Source organism: Leptonychotes weddellii, chromosome 16, assembly GCF_054177405.1.
Source record: "Leptonychotes weddellii isolate Sample4059 chromosome 16, ASM5417740v2, whole genome shotgun sequence".
Lineage (NCBI taxonomy): Eukaryota > Metazoa > Chordata > Mammalia > Carnivora > Phocidae > Leptonychotes > Leptonychotes weddellii.
The window spans coordinates 36,593,834-36,613,493 of NC_138384.1; the positions used below are offsets into that span (position 1 = coordinate 36,593,834).

Consider the following 19,660-nt stretch of genomic DNA (forward strand, 5'->3'; position numbering starts at 1 on the left):
CATGAAAGTGGCTTTAGAAAATACGACACACTACTGCTGGACTCCACACTCATCCAGTGATGAATCAGTTCCCAATTAGGTGTTCAGCTGCCAGGAAATCACCACCTGTTTCCCCAGGAGCCTTGGGAGCAGCTCCATTCCAAGGACCTGGGAGCAGGCCCAGGACTGAAGGATGCAGGCTGCCTGGTGCCTTTGTGGGAGAGCTCCATCCCCTCTTCCTTCCCATTAAAACCAACAGAACCCATAATCACAAACCAATAATCCCCCATACCCTGTCACCTTGGCCCCTGCGGCTAGCCTGGCAAGGACCCTGCCCTGAGGGCTCCCTGCCTGCAGCCGGCCTGAAACCAGCATTGAAGGTGCAGAAAGAACCCCACAGGGAGGAGATGATCCCATCCAGCGGAGCTGCTCAGCCGGGCCCTGAGGCTGAGGGGAGTTTGGAGAGGGGGCCGTGATGATGTGGATGGTGTGCACAGCGAGTATTAGCGGTGTCCCGGGTGCTGTGCTAAGGGCCCCACGTGAACCATGTCACTCGGTCCTCCCAGAGCCCTGTGGGGTAGACGTCACCATCCCCATTTACAGGGGAGGAAACCAAAGGTGAAACGGGTAAGCGACCTGCCCCGCAGGGACCCGGGAATGGGTATTTGTGCCCCGGTGCAGGACAGGCTTGAGAGCAGGAGGGCACTGCATGGGGGACAGCCATGGGGTGTCAAGGGGTGGGGCAGCACAGAGCAGGTTTGGGGAGAGGCAGGAAGTCAGTTGGGCTAGAGCAGAGGCCTGGTGAGGGCTGTTGAGAGAAAGGGGAAGCCCCATGATCAGCGCTTCCTGGGGCAGGTGGAGAGGTCAGGGCTGGAGGCGGAGACCGGAGGCGGAGGCGGGAGGGTGGGGGTGAGGACAGCCCCTCAGGCTAGGGTGCTTCAGGCAGAAGCACAACCCCCAACATCCCCTTTTCATTCACATAAAGCTGGGTTTGTTTCCATTTATCTGCTAGACTTTTCAGCCAAGATGCTGTTAGAAAAACATATTGCTCTAATTTAACCCACATGTGCATCCCCAGGACAGAGTCTAAAAGAAAACGTCAGGTCCTGAGTCCTTGGCCTTGTGGATGTGGCAGGGAAGGCCCTGGCCTCAGGACAGGCCCTGACCCTCGTTTCAGGGACCTTCCTAAAGTGAGTCCCCACCCCACCTGTGTCCCGGGGCAGGCAGGAGAGGGTGTCCCGGGAACGGAGGCTGGCAAGGTACCTTCTGCGGCCTGCTTCCTCTACAGCTGTCCGGAGCAGGGCGGTGGAGACAGGAAGAGGCCAGCCGGCACTGCATAGGGATGGGGCCTGTGCAGGAGGGACTGTCGACCCCCTTCCCCAGGTCTCAAAACTCTGAAGCAAGCAGAGGGGACAGGAGGGGGCGTTTATCCAATGACATGGGGGAGATGCTGCCTGTAGGACCAAAACCAGGGAGAAGCCAGTCCCAGGGTCCTGCGATGTGGCAGAGGACCACATGAGATCTCGCCTGAACGTCTGGTGCACGTGATCGGCTTGGTTTTGCAAACTTGTCTCGCAGCCCCACCTCGCTGGCCGAGATCCAGCAGGGAACAAAGCCAGCGTGCTCATTTCAATACCCTCCACCAATTCTGCTCCCGTCCCAGAACTTATTTTGAACATAATTATATTATTTGGGGGAACTGATCGTCAAAACCTAGAAAATAAACCCAATCTCACCCAGATGTTTATTCAGGACTGGGATTGGAGACACAGCACCGAAGGGCAGAGCCGAAATGTCTCACTTTGATTCAGGGCCTAGCGCCTTCTTGATGGCTTACAAATCAAGTTCTTGGTGAATTAAGTCCCAAGGAGACGCTGATCCTCCTTCCCCAAGCTTGTTCCACCTCCAGGGTGCCTCTGTCTACAACAAAACTCGCTGTCCACTTGGTCTGGCCTTGATTTCCGAGCAAAGGCACTTTTAAATGAAGAGCCTGATGTCAGAGGGTTCATGCAAGCAGCTTACATCTGTGACCCTCGGGGACCCCTCTTGCCCTTGTGGCTTCCAAAAGTTGAGCCCCCAGGCCCTTCAGTGGCAGGGCAGGGCCAGGAGCAGCCCTCAGAACCCACCTGGATGGCATCCCAAAGGGTGCTGCTGGAAAGAAGAGATTAGGGTCGATTATAGGGTCTTCAAAATATACAAAAGTGTATTTCTATCAGAAACAGCAAAAGAAATGGAAGTGATCTCTCAGAATGTCCGCATGAACTGGGTTTGCTGTCCACAGACTGGAGAACAGTTCTTGTTCATGACCGTGGCTGGTGGCCCCTGTTCATGTCTGTGACCAGGCAGTCTTCTCAGGTTCCCCTCCGCCAAAGGCAGGGCAGGGCTCCCTGGGGTCTTACGCTGAAAGCTTTTTTTTTTTTTTTTTTAAAGATTTTATTTATTTATTTGAGAGAGAGAATGAGATAGAGGGAGAGAGCATGAGAGTGGGGAGGGTCAGAGGGAGAAGCAGACTCCCTGCTGAGCAGGGAGCCCGACGCGGGACTCGATCCCGGGACTCCAGGATCATGACCTGAGCCGAAGGCAGTCGCTTAACCAACTGAGCCACCCAGGCGCCCCGTTACGCTGAAAGCTTTGAAATCTCCCAGGCTACCCTCCAAACAGGGGTTCAGCTGGCGGCCAGAATGCATCTCAGGAGCTTCCTCAAGGCTGGAAGGGCCTGGGAGAGCCACCTGAGGCATGGCGGCCTTCCCTTATCGCCCTTCCCAGAGGAGCAAAGGGAGAGAGGCCATTCCGGATCTTGCAAGGACTGGTGTCCAGGCCAGGCTTGAGCTGCTCTGGTTCTGTCGGTGGGGGGCGGGGTGGCTCAGCCCATTCCCTGGCCAATCCTTTGATGGACCCCCACGCCAAGAGGCTGGTGGGCTATCACAGCGGAGACACTTACCAAGAACCCAGGGCCATGAGCAGGCAGAGAACCCAGAGATCCAGAACACTGGATCCACACATGTTCAACCCTGCACTGACACACGGATCCCAAAGTGAAGGCCAAGGAGCTTGCACCTTTGAGCTCACCTCCCAGAAGGCAAAAGCAAGGAAGACCCAGGTTCAAGACCAGGTCCAGTACTGGAAACCAGCCGCTATTCACGGGCTCCAGGGAGGAAATCCAGCATACAAACCTCAGGCGACAGATCTTAGATGTTACTTTACCTCCTTAAGTTGGGGCTGGGCTGAAATTTTGGTTTATCAGGTTGGCCTTTCCAAGTTCCAGTGACCAATTAAGATGAAACTACCTTTCACCACTAACACAGTTGATAACAGCTGCACAGCTGTGTACCAGTCCCCCCGCCCCTGCTCACGGTCACCGAGGCTGCCCGTGTGCCTCTGATGGAAACTTTTTTATGGTTTGACAAGAATTTGATGTCATTCTTTTTTTCCACGAAGGGCTGGGCCTCTGGACACAATGCTATACAGTAACCCTGTAATCTTGGGATTTAATCAAAACCTATTCCAACAACTTACGCTGGGGCTACAAATGAATGTTTATTTTAAAACAATTTGCATGGCTTTTTAAAAATTTTTAAAAATTTTTTTCTTCTTGGAGCTAGATTTCTCCCGGCCCTAAGCCACTCTTTCCCCCCTCGAAAGGCTGTGTCATATGCTCAGGTCGTAATTAACCACAGAGCTGTTTTGGAGAAGGGGACAACGAGAGGACATTTGACGAAGAGTTAACAGATGTCATCTCGGAGGCTGCTGGCCCACTGTTGCTGGGTCATTTGAGGGATGGAAGCTGATTCTGTTGCTGTTGCCACCAGAGAGTAGTAATAATTACATGCAGGCTGCATTAGGCATAGCAGATTGGATGTAGAACATTCTGTTGAAAACCGGCTCATATCCGGTTTCTCTCGAGATACAATGGAGACGACCCCTGGTTCGCAGTTCTGAAAGCCGTCCCCGAGGATTCTTTCAGACTTTCCAATGGAGAAATAGGTCAGGTTCTTCCACGGCAAACGCTGCCGAGGTCCGGGGATGGCAGAAAAGATCCACTCTAGAGTGAGTGTTGGCATACTTCAGTGAGCGAGCCTCACCGCACCCCAGAGCTGCCTTTTTCCATTTGAAAAATGAAAGAATTAAATTCAAAACAAACAACTTCAATTTAACACCAAACTACAGGATAACCAATCTTAAAAAATGTCACAGCGTAATGGATCTTAATACCCATAGAAAACACAAAAACAGCACCATTGTTCCCCGGCAAGGCAGAGCAAACTCGCAGAATTTCAGTGAAGGAGAAAGAAGGGAAAAACACCTTATTACTTCCAACCCCTGCGAGCCATTTTGGTCTCCAAAGGTTTTAGGCTGCCTGAGGCCGTGTGTCTGCAGTGTTTCGGGAAATGACTTGCCTTTGCACGAACGCTGCTCTGTTCTGCAGCGAGGCTGCTTGCCCCCGAGCAGCGCCGCTCCATTTCTGGTTAACTCTTCCTTTCCGGGCCCGCCGCGCGCAGGAGCAGTGTGGACGGGGGCGGGGGGCTGGCGGCTGGCGGCCCCTGGCCCAGGGACGCCAAGGCCACCGCGCAGCAGCCCGGTCTCCCGTAGGGCAGGCGGGCTGAGCCGGGCCAGGATCCGGCAGGAAGCAGGAAGGCCAGTGACCCCCTCTACTTTTTAAAGAATCTCTTCTCAAACCAAGCTGTAAAGCAGCTATCCTCAGACACACAACACAGCCGAAGCCAGGGGACAGAAGTGGGACCCGGTGAGCCAACACTGGCCAATCCAGCCTCCCGGGATCCCTGGGAGGGACAGCTTCCCGCCTCTGCGACAGGCCCAGGCAAGACAGTCTTCTGGTTAGTGCAAGGTCTGGCCCGCTGAGCAGGGCAGGACTTACACTTAGGTCCCGCGTGACACTGACCGAGGGAAGCAAAGTGACAGGAACACGTCCGCCCGCACCTCTGAGCAGGGAGGGGACAGAAAACCGCTTAGCACTTAAGAGGTTAATACAATTCCTAAGTGTTCAGCAATCACTGCAATTTAGTGCCATTTCGATTATTACACAATAAACAGACCCTGTTGTCTGGAAGCAAATTTTTATGAGTATAGCTGAAGGGGCTGCAACTTATTTAGCTGCTGAAACTCGCAGGGAAGGAGCATTTCCGAATGCTAAGACCACGGATCAGAAATGCAGGTAGCAGACAGAGGTTATTCTTGGGTCACGGCTCGGCAGCTCAACCCCGTGACCTTTAAAATGAGGATATCATTAGAAGGAGATAAAGTTCACCGAAGTGTTCTTTAAACAGAACCGTTTTAATAATGATATTGTTGAGTTTCCGAGGGAAGGATTTGGGGATTTTCAGAAACATGTTCCGTTCAGGAAAGAACATCATGTTAACATGGGCTGGGAATATGTAAACCATTTGCCTACCTCGAACATACATTATACACACCACACAAACACACACACAGAGACGTGTACGCACAACCGAAACAGCCAGTTCATCTGTACTGGCCCCTGCTGTCTTTCACAGGTATTTGGGTACAGTGATCACAAACCAGATCACATTCCTAATATAACGAGAGACCGAAACATTGAAACTGGAGAACAGGGAGGTGGGAGATATGGCAGCGGGCAAAGCCTGGGCAACACTTCACTACACACTCATCTCCAAGAGGCACTTCCTCCCCCCTTCCCCCTCCCCCGAGGCATAGAGGGGTTCAGCTCCGGGGAGGAAGAGAGCCTTGCCCCAGCTCCACTCATGGAGGAAGGAAATCACCCCAAATATACTTCAAGATTCAAGGTTAAAATGTGCACAGAGGCTTTATGTGTGCACATTTTAAGACTTGTAAAGGGCTGTCACATTGATGAGTTGTGAAGCAGCCTCTGAGTGAGACAAGGGGGTTATTTTTACACCCATTTCACAGATAACATAACTGAGGCTCCACCTGAGAAGAAACGGCTTGGTTAGCCCACACCAACAGCTGCTATATTCCAGGAACCCCTCCCAGAGGGGATGACATCTCCAAAGGAAGGTCTAGGCTCCCTCCTCTGGGGAAATTGGACACGCTTGTAGTTAACCCATAGGAACTGGGCCTCTCACCACACAAGGTCCCTGGGACCCAAGGAGCTTAATGTGGGCAGTATGGGAGGCAGGGCGAAGCTGTGAAGTCCATCCTGGTTCCAGGGTACGTATGCCTGCTGCTGAGGGAGATGAGTCCTGGTGGCAGGGAGGGCACCTGGTGCCTAGGAGGCTGGGCTAGGTCCTGTGACTATGTTAGCCCGGCTAACAACAGGTGGTGCAGAAAGCAGAAAGGAGGTCTCAGCCACAGAGCTAGGTAAGAGTTTCCACCCGCCCCCTCCAGCAGATCAGCATCAAGTGGTCAGAGGAGCACACCCTGAGACATCCCAATTTGGGTCATGCTTCTTTGTGTGTAGCATCCTTCTTTGGTCTCTCAAAAATGTTAATGCTCCTTGAAGGGGTAACATTCAGTTCCTGATGTGAGTTTGTGAGATACTCCCAACCATCTTCTGGTCTGTCTGTCCTCCCATCCATCCCTCCATCCATCCTTCCCTCCCTTCATCCATCCATCCATCCTTCCCTCCATCCATTCTTCTATCCATCCATCCATCCATCCATCCATCCATCCATCCATCCATCCCTCCATCCATCCTTCCATCCATCCATCCTCCCATCCTTCCATCCATCCATCCTCCCATCCATCTATCCATCCCTCCATCCATCCTTCCATCCATCCACCCATCCTTCCATCCATCCATCCATCCTTCCATCCCTATCTATGCATTCATCTATACATTCATTCTTCCATCCAACCATTCTTCCATCTTTCCATCCATCCATCCTTCCATCCATCCTTCCATCCTTCCATCCATCCTTCCATCCACCAATCCCTGTCTATGCATTCATCTATCCATCCATTCTTCCATCCGTCCTTCCATCCATCCATCTTTCCATCCATCCTTCCATCCATCCATCCTTCCATCCTTCCTTCCATCCATCCATCCACCCATCCATCCATCCATCCATCCACCCTCCTGTTCAACAGATCCTTCCCAGATACCTGTTCCATATCTGGCCAGGTTCTAGGTGCTGGAGTGATAAGAGGTCCTAGCATGCATAAAGGGAAGAACTTCGAGGGGGCTGGAGACTTAGAGAGGGGACATCACCCAGAGGTGGGTGAGCCACGTTTGGACACCCTGCTGGCCCCCATGTTGCTTGAACCACTATGAGAGATAGCTCACAGTGCAGTTTGGGTCCCTCGAGCATTAATCATCTCCTCAAGGGGTCAAGTCTCCTCTCTTTTCAGAGAAGAAAATGCAGTTCATGATCATTGCATGGGGAGAGAGACGGCAGTGTAGGGAAGGCATGTAGGAAAAACAGGAATTAGAGGACAGTGACAAGGGCAGCCACAAAGAGACTCCCAAACATTCTGCATCAGAGGCCCTTTAGAGACCCAGGCAAGGCCTATTAGGAGCGCAGATGCACCAGGCTTGGAGCTATCTTGTCCCCATACTCCACCCCTATTCTGAATTCTCTTTGAAACATTGTTAGTAATTGGCGGTTCAAAACAACCGTATGCTTATAAAGCCATCGCCCATCTGGTCCAGGCTCAGGGCAGCATCTCACACAAAGAAACACAATCCACCAACTGAAATGTAAAGTTGACCTTGAAGGACATGGGAGCTACAGGGGTGCTGACCCCCTGGACGCAATCAAAAATCCGGGTATAACTTTTGACTCCCCCAGACCTTAACTACTAATGGTCTACTACTGACCGGAAGTCTTAACAATAACCTAAACATCCCATAACACATATTTTGTATGCTATTTGTATTGTATACTATATTCTTAAAATAAAGTGAGATAGAGAAAAGAACATGTTATTAAGAAAATCATGAAGAAGAGAAAATACATTTACAGCACTGTACTGTATTTATTGAAAAAAATATCCGTATATAACTGGGTATTTGTGGTTCAAACCTGTGCCATTCAAGGGTCAGCTGTCATTTCAAACTAACTTGCCAACTTCAGTCGTGACATTTCTCACACGGTCAGAAGGAGATGCACAGACCACAGCACTGCTTCTGAAATCTGTCTCTTCTCTCCTGCTTCTTCCCTGGCATAGTTTCTCACACTCCCCAATACCGTGCCACATGCCTCTCCCTCTTGGCCCTGACTTTCTCTCTCTTTCCCTTTCTTTCTGATCTTGCTGTTCAAAACCCCCAAAGGACTGGCCTGGCCAGCCAGAGAGGGAATTTGCTGGATGATCTTGGGCCCCTTGGACCCCTCATCTGATCTTCTATGGGTTTGTGGTAAGAATTAAATGAAATAATAAAAACAAAACATTTACTAAAAGAATTGGTACATGGTGGGCAATTATTTATTTGACAGAGAGAGATAGCGAAAGCAGGAACACAAGCAGGGGGAGTGGGAGAGGGAGAAGCAGGCTTCCCCCTGAGCAGGGAGCCCGATGTGGGACTCGATCCCAGGACCCTGGGATCATGACCCGAGCCAAAGGCAGACGCTTAACGACTGAGCCACCCAGGTGCCCCATGGTGGGCAATTAATGAATAACTTTTCATATATGAAAATCATGACAGATTTTATTATTTCAAAAGTGTTCATGATTTCACATAAAATGATTCTATATACTATAAAAAATTAACTTAGGAATTTGGGAGAATGTTCTCCTGGTTTATGGCAAGGCAAACTGGAAAGTAAAATTACTATTATGCAATGCTTTTCCCCCCAATAATTCCCGTGTTAATATTCAAATGAAAATGGGCTCCCAAATTTCTGCATTTTTATCATGTGTGTCTGTGCTAGCATTTATGTTATATTCTGAATTAACAAACATCAAACGCTAAAAAATTACATATGCATAAAAATGGGGAAAGGGATATGCATCTTTTGTAAATCTCAGTGGAACACACTCAAACCTCTAGCCCTACCAGATACTCCCAGCTCAAACCACATGGTAATTTTGGAATAAGGAGCATTAATGAGTACAAAACAATAACAAGGCAGTTTGGGCATATGCTAAAAAAAATAAAATAAATCTTTAAATCAGGCCGTCCTTATCATTGGGTGCCTCCTAATGAATATCATTCTCAGTAAAGAACCTTCTGGCTTGCTCATGTTCTTTCTGTTGGCTAACATCCCATTCAAGTCATCTTGTGTCACACAAAGTTAATGTGAATCCAAAACAAACTAAAAAGGAGAGAATGTCAAAAGAACAAACTTTTAAACTCTGCACTTTTTATTATTAGATGCTATTCCTAACTTGTTAAAATTGATCAAATAGAAAGCTGTGAAAAGAGAAAAAAATTAAGCCAACTAGAAAAGTGTGACTTGGATTTAATATTTTATAATTGCCAAGGGACATACTGAGATCAATGAATTTTTGCCTGAGATGAACGTCAGAAAAAGATGTACTTCAGTCTTTTAGGGAACATTGGTCTATTTAATTCTTGTGTCTGATGCATGTGAAATAGGCCCTGCCCCAGCCTTCTCTCTTTGCTGTGGGCATTGCCTGCAGCAGATATTACCACTTTTAATAGGGCCGCTGTCTGAGGAGTGGCAAGGGATCCGATAACCCATCGACTCTAATGGATCTGCCTGTTTATTCACTTACACCTTTTTTTCCCAGCTAATTTTAGTTTTGCGTGCTGAGTTGTTTCACTTTGAATTCAATGAAAAGAAACAAAGGAAAAAAACAGTGCAGCTAATAAACCATGATTATGTTCATGGCCCCTCTCGACAGGTTTCTCCACGTCCCAGGTACACCATCTGAGAAGAGATTCACTGTGGCATTTTCTCCTCTGGTTGACAGAATTAACATTTTATTCATGCTCAGATTTAGAGGAAAAATCAGATGATTCAAATCACTTTACATATAATGTGCTGTTGTTTATAGTCGATCTAAAGGCCCAGTCTCGGGCCCCAGACGTCCTCCAATTTCAGACACTGGTCAGTGACTTTTCCTACCTGGCGAGTCACCCCAGAGCTCTTGGCAGGGTCATACGAACGGGACAAATGCCCAAATGCTTTGCTTTGGCTAATGAAAAACCAGAGAGACACAAGGAGAGCAGGGCTGAGTGTCCTCCAACAGAAATAACAAAAGTCACTGGTTTAGAAACATCCTCCCTCCCAGACTCTCTCCTTATGCCGGGAGAGCTTGAAGAGGATTCCAGAAACTTTTAGGCTAATACCTGCCAAGGAACACGAGAGGGACAAGGGTGTCCGGTATAGGAGAGAAGGAAAAATAGGGCCAGCTTCCCCACATTTTCTGAACAAGAGCCATATCCCACTGTGGGATTTTGTCACAAAGATCCTGTGTGCGGAAAGGGTGAGCAGTGCCCACCGGTGCCCCAGGGGAACTCCCGCCGATTCCTCTCAGTCCCAGCAGGTTCCAGGGGCTGCCTCCTCTCCGCCACAGGTAAGGTCGGCCTCTGTTGGAGGCTGGCGGCCTGAGCTCCAGAGGAGGCATCCTCTACGTGTCGGGAGGGTTACTATTCCCCGGGGACCAGAAGATTCCCCTCTAAACAGCTCATGCCCGGAGCTCACTGCCCCCTAGATGGTGCCATACTGTGATGGTGAGTCTTCTCCTGGCAGAGAATTACTACGACTGTTGCCCCATCAGGAGCTAAGATAATTTATAAAATAATCTGGAAAATTTGGAGAGACTCTAGACTAGCCGGGAGGAACAGAACGTGGTCTGTCATGGAATCTAATAAAAATAGGGCCCTCCGAGTGTTCACCAGAATGTCAACAGCTATCTGAACGAAATCCCTTTCAGACGAAGCAATCGCCTAATGCCTCCTTTTGCCCTCACGCAATTAAAACAGGGTAATTTTTTAGCCTGTTTCTCTCAGCTATCATCTGTCACTCTAAGAAGAAAGGCCCTTAGCATCCCAGCTGTATCCAGTTTCACACAATGGCTTTTCTTCTACCGATTCTCCTTGCAGCCGGAAGTCAGGCAGCTCACAGACTGCAGCAGCCCTGGCTCTCTTGGACCCCCATGCCTTATCCGCGATTTCTTCCCCAAATCACCCAAATAGTCTTTCCTTCGTGCAGCAGGAGCTCTTCAGCAAAGACGCATTGACTTCTGCCGGACGCAAAGCACTGGACTGGGGTGCTCGGATGCTGGTGCGGAGCTGAGTCAGATGAGCTTCTATTGGCTACAGAGATGAAGAAATGCAGTGCGGATGGTCCCCGGCTTACCTCCCTGCACAGTGCCATTCAGCCCTGCTGTTCAACCCAGAGTCTTGGGGGCCCTGTCTCTTATCCATACCCAGCTTACAGGAAAACAAGGCACAGGTCCACAATACGTGCCTTGCAGCCCAACCCCAGCACAGCCTCACCACGCCAGAAACTATCAGCCGCCCAGTAATTCTATTTCCCCTCCATGCGTGCGTGCAGACCCGGATCCTCACTCTCAGACCCAGTGTGCAAAGCAGCCGGGGAACAACAGACTCAAGTTGGAAGTGATTTACTTCATTAGCTGGGATTACAAGTTTAACTTACAAACCAGAGGTCAAAATTTCTCATTAACAAGGGGGCCGTGAATGGCTGCAGGCTTTGGTTCAAGAGGAGACCACTCTTATTACTAACTACACATTTCAATCTGTCTTTGATGTTCTCCTTCTTCCCTCCTCCCTTTTATTTTTTGGCAGAGGAGCTGATTTTAATTGTGGCACTACAACAAGGCTCCCTCCATCCCGGGGAGCAGCCTCCTGTCTGCTGCCGCCGAGCACCAGGCTGCAAGATTGGGTGCAGCCCATCGCTCAGGGCACATTTTAATGGCTCCTCTTTCCTACAAGGCTTGGATTGTTTTCCACGTGATTCTGGTTAATTTCACTGCGGGAAAGGGCATCGGTTTTCCCTGTGAGCTTCTGATCCGCCTGCCTCAGAGAGGTGAAATATATTAAAACGGAGAAGGAGGCGTCATTCTAACTGTCCCAACGCAAAGACGAGACCCGGCACATTCTCCTGCGCCCAGAATAGAGGAAGGAGGTTGACAGAGACCACCGTGCTGTAAAAAAGTGTTCTCTTGAAAAACATCAGCTCTCGTTGTTTACAAAATACTCAGACTGTTCTTCACATGCCTCTTCTCTTCAAAACCACTGCCAAGGGTTAAAAGAAGCAACTGAAATGAGATAAAAACCTTTGCAGAGGATGCTATACTTGGAATCTCAAAATCCAACCCCACAGATAAGAACAGGAAGAAAATATAGCAGCCTCTCCCGGTGTGCGGCACAAATCATAGAACGCTTAACGGGCACTTTCTATTTCTGAAGACCGCCACCCCAATGCAGGCCACGGGGGCACAGTGACCATTTTCACTGAAACAGGGCTTCGAACGGAGTCACTGGTGGAAGTGATTACGATATCTAATTATTTAGTACCATGGCAGTTATAGAGAATAACTAAATTGTTATTCCGGTCTAGTCTGGGAAGAAGGTCACATTCAAACCACATAAGCTCTAAATACTCCTCGGTTACTATTAATGTGAGGGGATGTTGCCATTAACGTTTGTGCTCCCCGAGAAATGTTTTCTTAGTCCCCATGTGAAGAGCCAGCCCACGGGTACTGCAGACACCACAGCTGAGTGCCCAGTGCCCAGCAGAGAGGGGACCACGCTGCCCTCCCCCCCGCCCACATTCAGATTCAGCCGCCGGAATCCGGGCTGGCCCACTTGGCTGCACCCAACCACAGCCACGTTCCAGGCAAGGCAGTGTGCCGTGGGGAAGAAAACTCAGCGTGCAAAATAAGCGTGACAAAGGGGAGGGGGCTCGGTGGGGGGGTTCTGCGCAGGACCACCCGGTTCCCCTTCTGTGCCCCTTGGGGGCTTCACATCCTTGGAGGGATGACTACTTTCTTTGCTTTTCTGCTTAAGGTTCAGTATTAGTCCCTTGACGTCTCTAGTTCCCTTTAACACAGATACTGGTTAGAACTCGAGGAATCTGTATGACCTGGAGGTGAAGAGCGGTTTTCTGCTGGGGGACAGTCAGCGGCTCAGACCTAGGAAGACGCAGGGGCTCCAGGTCGGGGGTGGGGGGGCGCAGGGAGGGGGGCCCGAGGCAGCCTGGCCATCTGGGCTAGCGGCTACTTCCTGCCGCCAGACAGCACCCGGGGCCAGGCCAGGCGGTCACCTTGACCGGGCTGCTGGGGCGTCACCCACGCTGGGGGGCTTTTTCAGCTTCACCAGGGGGCTATCTTAACAACAAGACATCTTAGAAAGGTCATTATTGCTGGTCTGATTTCAAATAGGCACCACAGTGAAGGGCTGTCTTTGTGTGGGATTAATTTTAAAACCTCAGGATTTGATGTCAGTGGGAAAGAACCAGCGTGGGACTCACAGTGCTGCCTTCTCCTGCTTCTGGCCAGTGCCGGGGGCTCGTTTCTTAGGAGATGAAAACTCTGACAAGCCCTTCAGTCAAGCTGAAAGCAGGCAGCAGTCCAACAACACCCACAGGCCTCACGGGCATCCTGTGACCCCTCCGAAAAGTCACATTCACTTTGCTCTTGAGAAAGGAAAAATAATGCTGGAGGCACTTTATTTTAAACCATGTGAAATAAGGAAATGTGAAGATGCGAAAATGAAGTGGAAAAAGAAAAAAAGTTAGAATTCATTTCTGTCCTTTGCAATGGCTTAGAAAGCCAAACTGGTTCATTTTGAAAGAGTGTAAAAATCTGATCCATTCACCAGTAGGCAGAGACTACAAAATGCTTAAGGTAAAATATGTAAATATGTAAAATTATCTGTTGAAAACCATCTCCTTTTGTGCTTGAAAGAATTTTTTAAAGCATCTTTATTTCTATTCTGCATTAATATACTGTTGAACAGAGAAGTTACTTTCTGGCAAAACAACAAAACCAAGGTGTTGAAAATAGTCTACAAGTGAAGTCCACAGAGAAAGGGAAGGACAAAAAGGATTCTACCTTATCGTCAGTAATAATTTACAGAATATCACTAATAAAACAAATTACAGAATCCGCGTTTCAAAAGCAGCGTCTGCCTGAAAGCTTGAAACAAAACCCACCTCCCAGCCTGCACTACCTTTTCTTTTGGAAGTGAGGTCCTTCTCCCTAGACCCCTCCATCTCCTCCTGACCCAGCATCCCCTACCCCATGTCCTTGCTGAAAGAACTAGAGACCCCTCAGCAGTGCGTTTAGACACATACCACAAGTAATTGGCCCCAAACAGCTTACCGATTTCTAAATATCCTCAAGTTCATTTAAAAAAAAATATGTAAGAGAATGGCGGAAGAAATGCATATGGTATAGTATCATCATTCATTTAGTTTGGTTTAAGTACATTTTATCGCGACAGAAATGGTTTTTGTCACATGACATCTAACTTCCAGAAATAGTTTTGTGGGTTTTTTTTCTTCCCTAATTCCATTCCTTTGGGGAGAGGTTTAACCAACGAATGGAGTGTCTCATCAAAAGAACATCTAGATTGTGGTGTTTCCCGTCTCCTCCTGGGTGGAAACATCCTCACCAGCTGGACACCCGGCCCTGTCAGCCAGGGATGGAGGGATGTGCCTAAGATCGAGAATGGTGTGTGTCTGAGAGCAAATAACTGAGCTTTCAAGCCAGATGTACAGAATGCTCAGATCCTACAGAGACAGACATGATATACACTTGAACTTGTCTTTATTTATTGCAGCAGCATTGTTGGGGGGGAAAGGAAGGCACTTAAAACTGAAAAATTGCTCAGTTTTGCAAACCCTTGGGTATTTTCTGAAAGATCAGACAGTAGAGAATAGAAGGTTTTCTCAGAACAGTTTGCAAATCTGCTTTTTCTACTGTAAACTCTCATGTTCCTATCCCTTGTTTCCATGCTTTGCTTCATTTAAATCTTTCATTTCCTCAACAAGGTCACCAAAAAATAAATTTTTAAAAAATCATACACATACACTCAAAAGATACTTGTCCAGGAAGGGTTCCCAGCTCCTGCCCACGCTGATGGAGGGCAAGTTCACAGAGCCCAGCTCCCAGCTCCCTTCCCCTGGACCAGGCTAGGCCTAGAGCTGCCTCAGAGAGCCCAGAAAGGAGGATGCTAGGAGCCCAAGGGTTGCTGATGGGTCAGTAAGATTGGGCTAGAAGCCAGAGTCTAAAGCATTGACATTTTGCTCATCATAGGTTTTTTTTTTTTCATTAATTCTTATTTTTAAAATTTGCATTAAAATATTTATCTTGAGGGCGCCTGGGTGGCTCAGTTGGTTAAGCGACTGCCTTCGGCTCAGGTCATGATCCTGGAGTCCTGGGATCGAGTCCCGCATCGGGCTCCCTGCTCGGCGGGGAGTCTGCTTCTCCCTCTGCCCCTCCTCCCTCTTGTGCTCTCTGTCTCTCATTCTCTCTCTTGCAAATAAATAAATAAAAAATCTTTAAAAAAAAAATTTATCTTGATTACGGAGAATTTGGGCATTTTCTTAAATTTTTTCCAAAGACAAGTGCCTCGCCCACCTCTCTCTGATCCTAGCCTTGCTGTGGGGGAATGGATACCCCACTAGCTGAGCAGAATCCTGCCTGGACCAGCCAACGTGGTGGAGGAGTGGTCATTTCTCTCAACAACCCTCCCCAGAGGGCTGGAAGCAATTTCTCCACAGTCTTTCTCCATCCGGGCTCACTGCAATCTCTCTTCTTAGATCTCATCCCGTCATAAAGATTTCCTAAACAATACAACTTTCAACTTTAAGAAATCCAGAATGGGAAAGCGTTACTGAATTAAAATAGAGCTTTTCTTGTACATGACACTGGAATATTACTCAGCCATCAGAAAGGATGAATATTTACCATTTTCATCGACATGGATGGAACTGGAGGGGATTACACTAAGTGAAATAAGTCAAGCAGAGAAATACAATTATCATATGGTTTCACTCATATGTGGAACATAAGGAATAGTGTGGAGGACCACAGGGGAAGGGAGGGAAAACTGAATGGGAAAAAATCAGAGAGGGAGACAAACCATATGAGACTTTGGACTCTGGGAACCAAACTGAGGGTTGCGGAAAGGGAGGGGGGTAGGGGGATGGGGTAACTGGGTGATGGGCTTTAAGGGGGCACGTGATGTGATGAGCACTGGGTGCTATACACAATTGATGCACCATTGAACATTATTATATCAAAAACTAATGATGTACAATACAGTGACTAATTGAATTCATATTAAAAAAAAGAATACATTATTCTAAGTACTATCAGAAACCACATAGTAAGTAAAGTTTTGTGTCCTGATAAAGGTCTTAAAAAGACAGGATGAGATGTATTATTAGCATTATTATTATCAACCACCCCCATCACTTACTGGGTGCCATTCATGGAGCTGAGGGCTCTACACATTTATTTCGCTTAGTTCCCAGCAACGCTGATGGCAAATCTGAGGTTGCGCAGTTATATACACTGGTCGTGGGGCACAGCGAGGATGTGAAGTCAGAATGGACTCTGAAGCCCACATGCTAAGGAGCCTTGGAGATAAGTTTGATTTTACTCTTTCTTGTACATTTCGCTGGCCTAACTCTGGGCATGGATGCTGAGCCCAGGGCTGATGTTTGGCCAACTGGCTCAGTTGAGGCTCTCCACCACCACCACCTGTAAGCCTGAGGCTCCACAGCTGAGGACCCCTGAGCATCACCCAGCAGAGGCCAGAGGCCATGTCCCCACCCACATGGCCGTGGGCACACGCGGGCCCTTCTGCCCTGCTGGGCAGCCCTGGACATCAAAGGCATGCCCAGGGCCAGAGTCCACTTCCTCTGGATGATATCTTCAGAGCGGCCAGCAGCAGGAACACTGATTTTTAATTCTAGGTTCTTACACAATAATAATCAAGACGAAGCAGTAAGATAAACAGATCTCCAGCTTAAAAGGAGGACAGGAGGGGCGTGGGGAGGAATACTGGTTGTTGCAACTAGAAACTTAAGCATCGAGAAATGCATGTGTGTTTGTCACGTTCCCAGCCTGCCAAAAAGGCAGCCAGACCACGATCGGAACAGCCACCGGCCTGGGCTCTTCCCCTCCCCTCCTCCCTGTGGGTCCCGTCTGTGTGTCCAGGCTCCCTGCCCTTTTCTCCCCTAGGCGAGCCCCAGAGGGTATGTGCTCCTAGCACGCTCACTTCCATTCCTTCTTGGCCACTCCCTCAGCTTTTCACCTCATATTCTGCCAAGAACCCCCACCTGCACTGTTGGTTCCAATTGCCCACCCTACCCTGACCAAGCCTCTTTAAAAAATTAATCTTGATTCTACTTGAGGTACGTTAACCCATGTGCCTCCAAAAGAAACCAATTGCATATACAGAGGGCTCAAGTCCCCTGGGACTCCTATCATCCATGACTACTTCTCAATCTTCTCAAAGGTAACCTCTCAGTCTGTATACAGTTGACCCTTGAATAACACAGGTTTGAGCCGCACAGGCCTGCCCATACATGGATTTGTTTCTCAAAAAGTGCAGTACAGTCCTGTAAGTGTATTTTGTCTTCCTTATGATTTCTCAACGTTTTCTTTTCTCTAGCTTACTTTATTGTATACAATACAGTATATAATACAGATCACATACAAAATACATATTAAGTGACTGTGGATGTCATCAGTAAGGCTCCCAGTCAACAGCAGGCTATTAGTGGTCAAAAGTTTCGGGGAGGTGTTGGGAAGTCAGAAGTGATACATGGACATTCTACTGCATGAGGGTGTCAGTGTCCCTAACCCCCATGTTGTTCAAGGTTCAACTGTATGTTCTTTCTGAATTTTTCTAGGCTTTTACAGCATATGTGGGACTCCCTTAAAACTATGTAGTATTATTTGTTATCAATGAACTTTACATATACTGTGCAGATTGTTGTGGGGGTTTTTTTGTCTTTTTTTTTTTCTCAATGGTACAGCTTAGAAATCTATTCGCATACATGTAGGTCCAGCTCAAAAATGACTGTATAAAACTCCACACTGAAAAGAGGCCTCAATCTACCAGGGCATTCCAATATTGATGCACATGTAGGTTTCTGCTGCTATAAAGACGGCTACAGTGATCTTCTATACACATATATATTTCCCGAGGAGAGATATGGCAGAAGCAAAACTGCTGCGCTGCAGGGTAGGCACCTGGCTGAAGGACACCGCTAGGCCGTCCAGGACAGGTGCACAAATGCATGGTCCAGTAGCATCTGAGGGCAGGATCCCGACATCCTCACTAGTGCCTGATACCATTAGACTTGTAAATTTCTGCTAAATTTGATGGAGTGACAAATGCATTCAACTTGCATCTTTCTTAAGATTTGGCAGGATTGAGCATCTTTTTATAATAAATTTTTACAAGACATTTCCCACGTCTCTTCTGTGAGCTGCCTGTTCATATTCTTTGCCCATTTAAAAAAAAATGAGTTGGGGTGCCTGGGTGGCTCAGTTGGTTAAGCATCCGCCTTCGGCTCAGGTCATGATCCCAGGGGTCCTGGGATCAAGCCCCACATCGGGCTCTCTGCTCAGCGGGGAGTCTGCTTCTCCCTCTCCCTCTGCCCCTCCCCCCACTTGTGCTCACACTCTCTCTCTAATAAATAAAATCTTTAAAAAAATTAAAATTAAAAAATGAGTATTTTGTCTTTTCCCCCAATTCACACTTGCTTCCCTGCTTGAGCACACAGCAGGTACTCAGGACATGTGGGATCTCAAGCCACTCCATTCGCTTTGTATATGGGCATAGCAGCTCCTGGCCACCCTGTGGCTCTGACATATTCCTTTGAAGGGGATCTAAGGCCACCTCTTCTGGGAGGACTTCTCATATTTCCATGGCATTTGAAGATCACTGATCCTGAAGCCGGAGGTAACAGCACTGACAAGGAGCCCCCTAAAGGCAGGGGGACTCCAGAACATGCCACACCTCCAGCCCCACCACCCTGCCCCCGTGGGTTTTTCACAACCAGCTGGGGCTTCCACCGGGATCTGTGCAGCCCAGTGGGCTTGCCCCAGCCCTAGCCTCAGCCCAGTGTCCGGGGCCCTAGGGGGCCTGCAGGGGCCTTCCCCAGCTGTGCCTAGTGTGTACAAGCCCAAAGCAAGGTGGCCCACAATCACCCCTTTGTTTGACCCTGGTACATTGACAGACGCCAACACCAAATTCCACCAGTTGCTCCAAACTTCCCAGGGGGGCCCTGGGAAGAATGGGATTGAACTTGGATCAGCCCGCCTGCCGTATCTATGCTTTGCTGATGGCCCCATCTGCACTCCTGGGTGTATTGCTCCTAGAAGCTGAGGTGCAACCAGTGGGGTCAGGGCCCAGCCACAGCGTCTGGCACCCTCACTCGGCACCCACACCCTGTCCACAGTGCAACACCCCTGGGCCATTGCCAGAGCTGCTGTAGTGGGAGCACTGGGGAGTCCAAGTTCTCAGTAAGGGAATCCCTCGCCTCCCCCCTCCCTGTGGCCCCACCTCAGAGGATGCTGAGTAACAGGTGCACATGGGGAGCGTCATCCCTGAGCTGAGAAGGCCTTCAGTGGAGGCCCACAGTCAGCCAGAGACCCAGCCACCCTGGGTGCCCCTGCCCCGAGAGCCCAAGACAGAGAGAGGGGTGGGGGGCCACGGGTTCCTGAAGGCCAACAGACCAAATTTTGGTCAAATTCTAATAAATCTTCCACTCAATATTAACATTTAATACTGAAAAGTACTAATGGTGATTCCCTCTTTTGA

At 48.8% G+C, this 19,660-nt stretch overlaps 1 long non-coding RNA gene across 1 annotated transcript in view; it reads right to left on the reverse strand.

The window, feature by feature from the left end:
* Positions 1 to 934: 934 nt before the first annotated feature.
* LOC145717661 (uncharacterized) overlaps positions 935 to 19,660 on the reverse strand; it is a 205,490-nt gene continuing 186,764 nt past the window's right edge. Inside the window, exon 3 of the long non-coding RNA XR_014141031.1 lies at positions 935 to 4,077. This is a non-coding gene — a long non-coding RNA (uncharacterized LOC145717661). The remainder of the gene's footprint in view (positions 4,078 to 19,660) is intronic.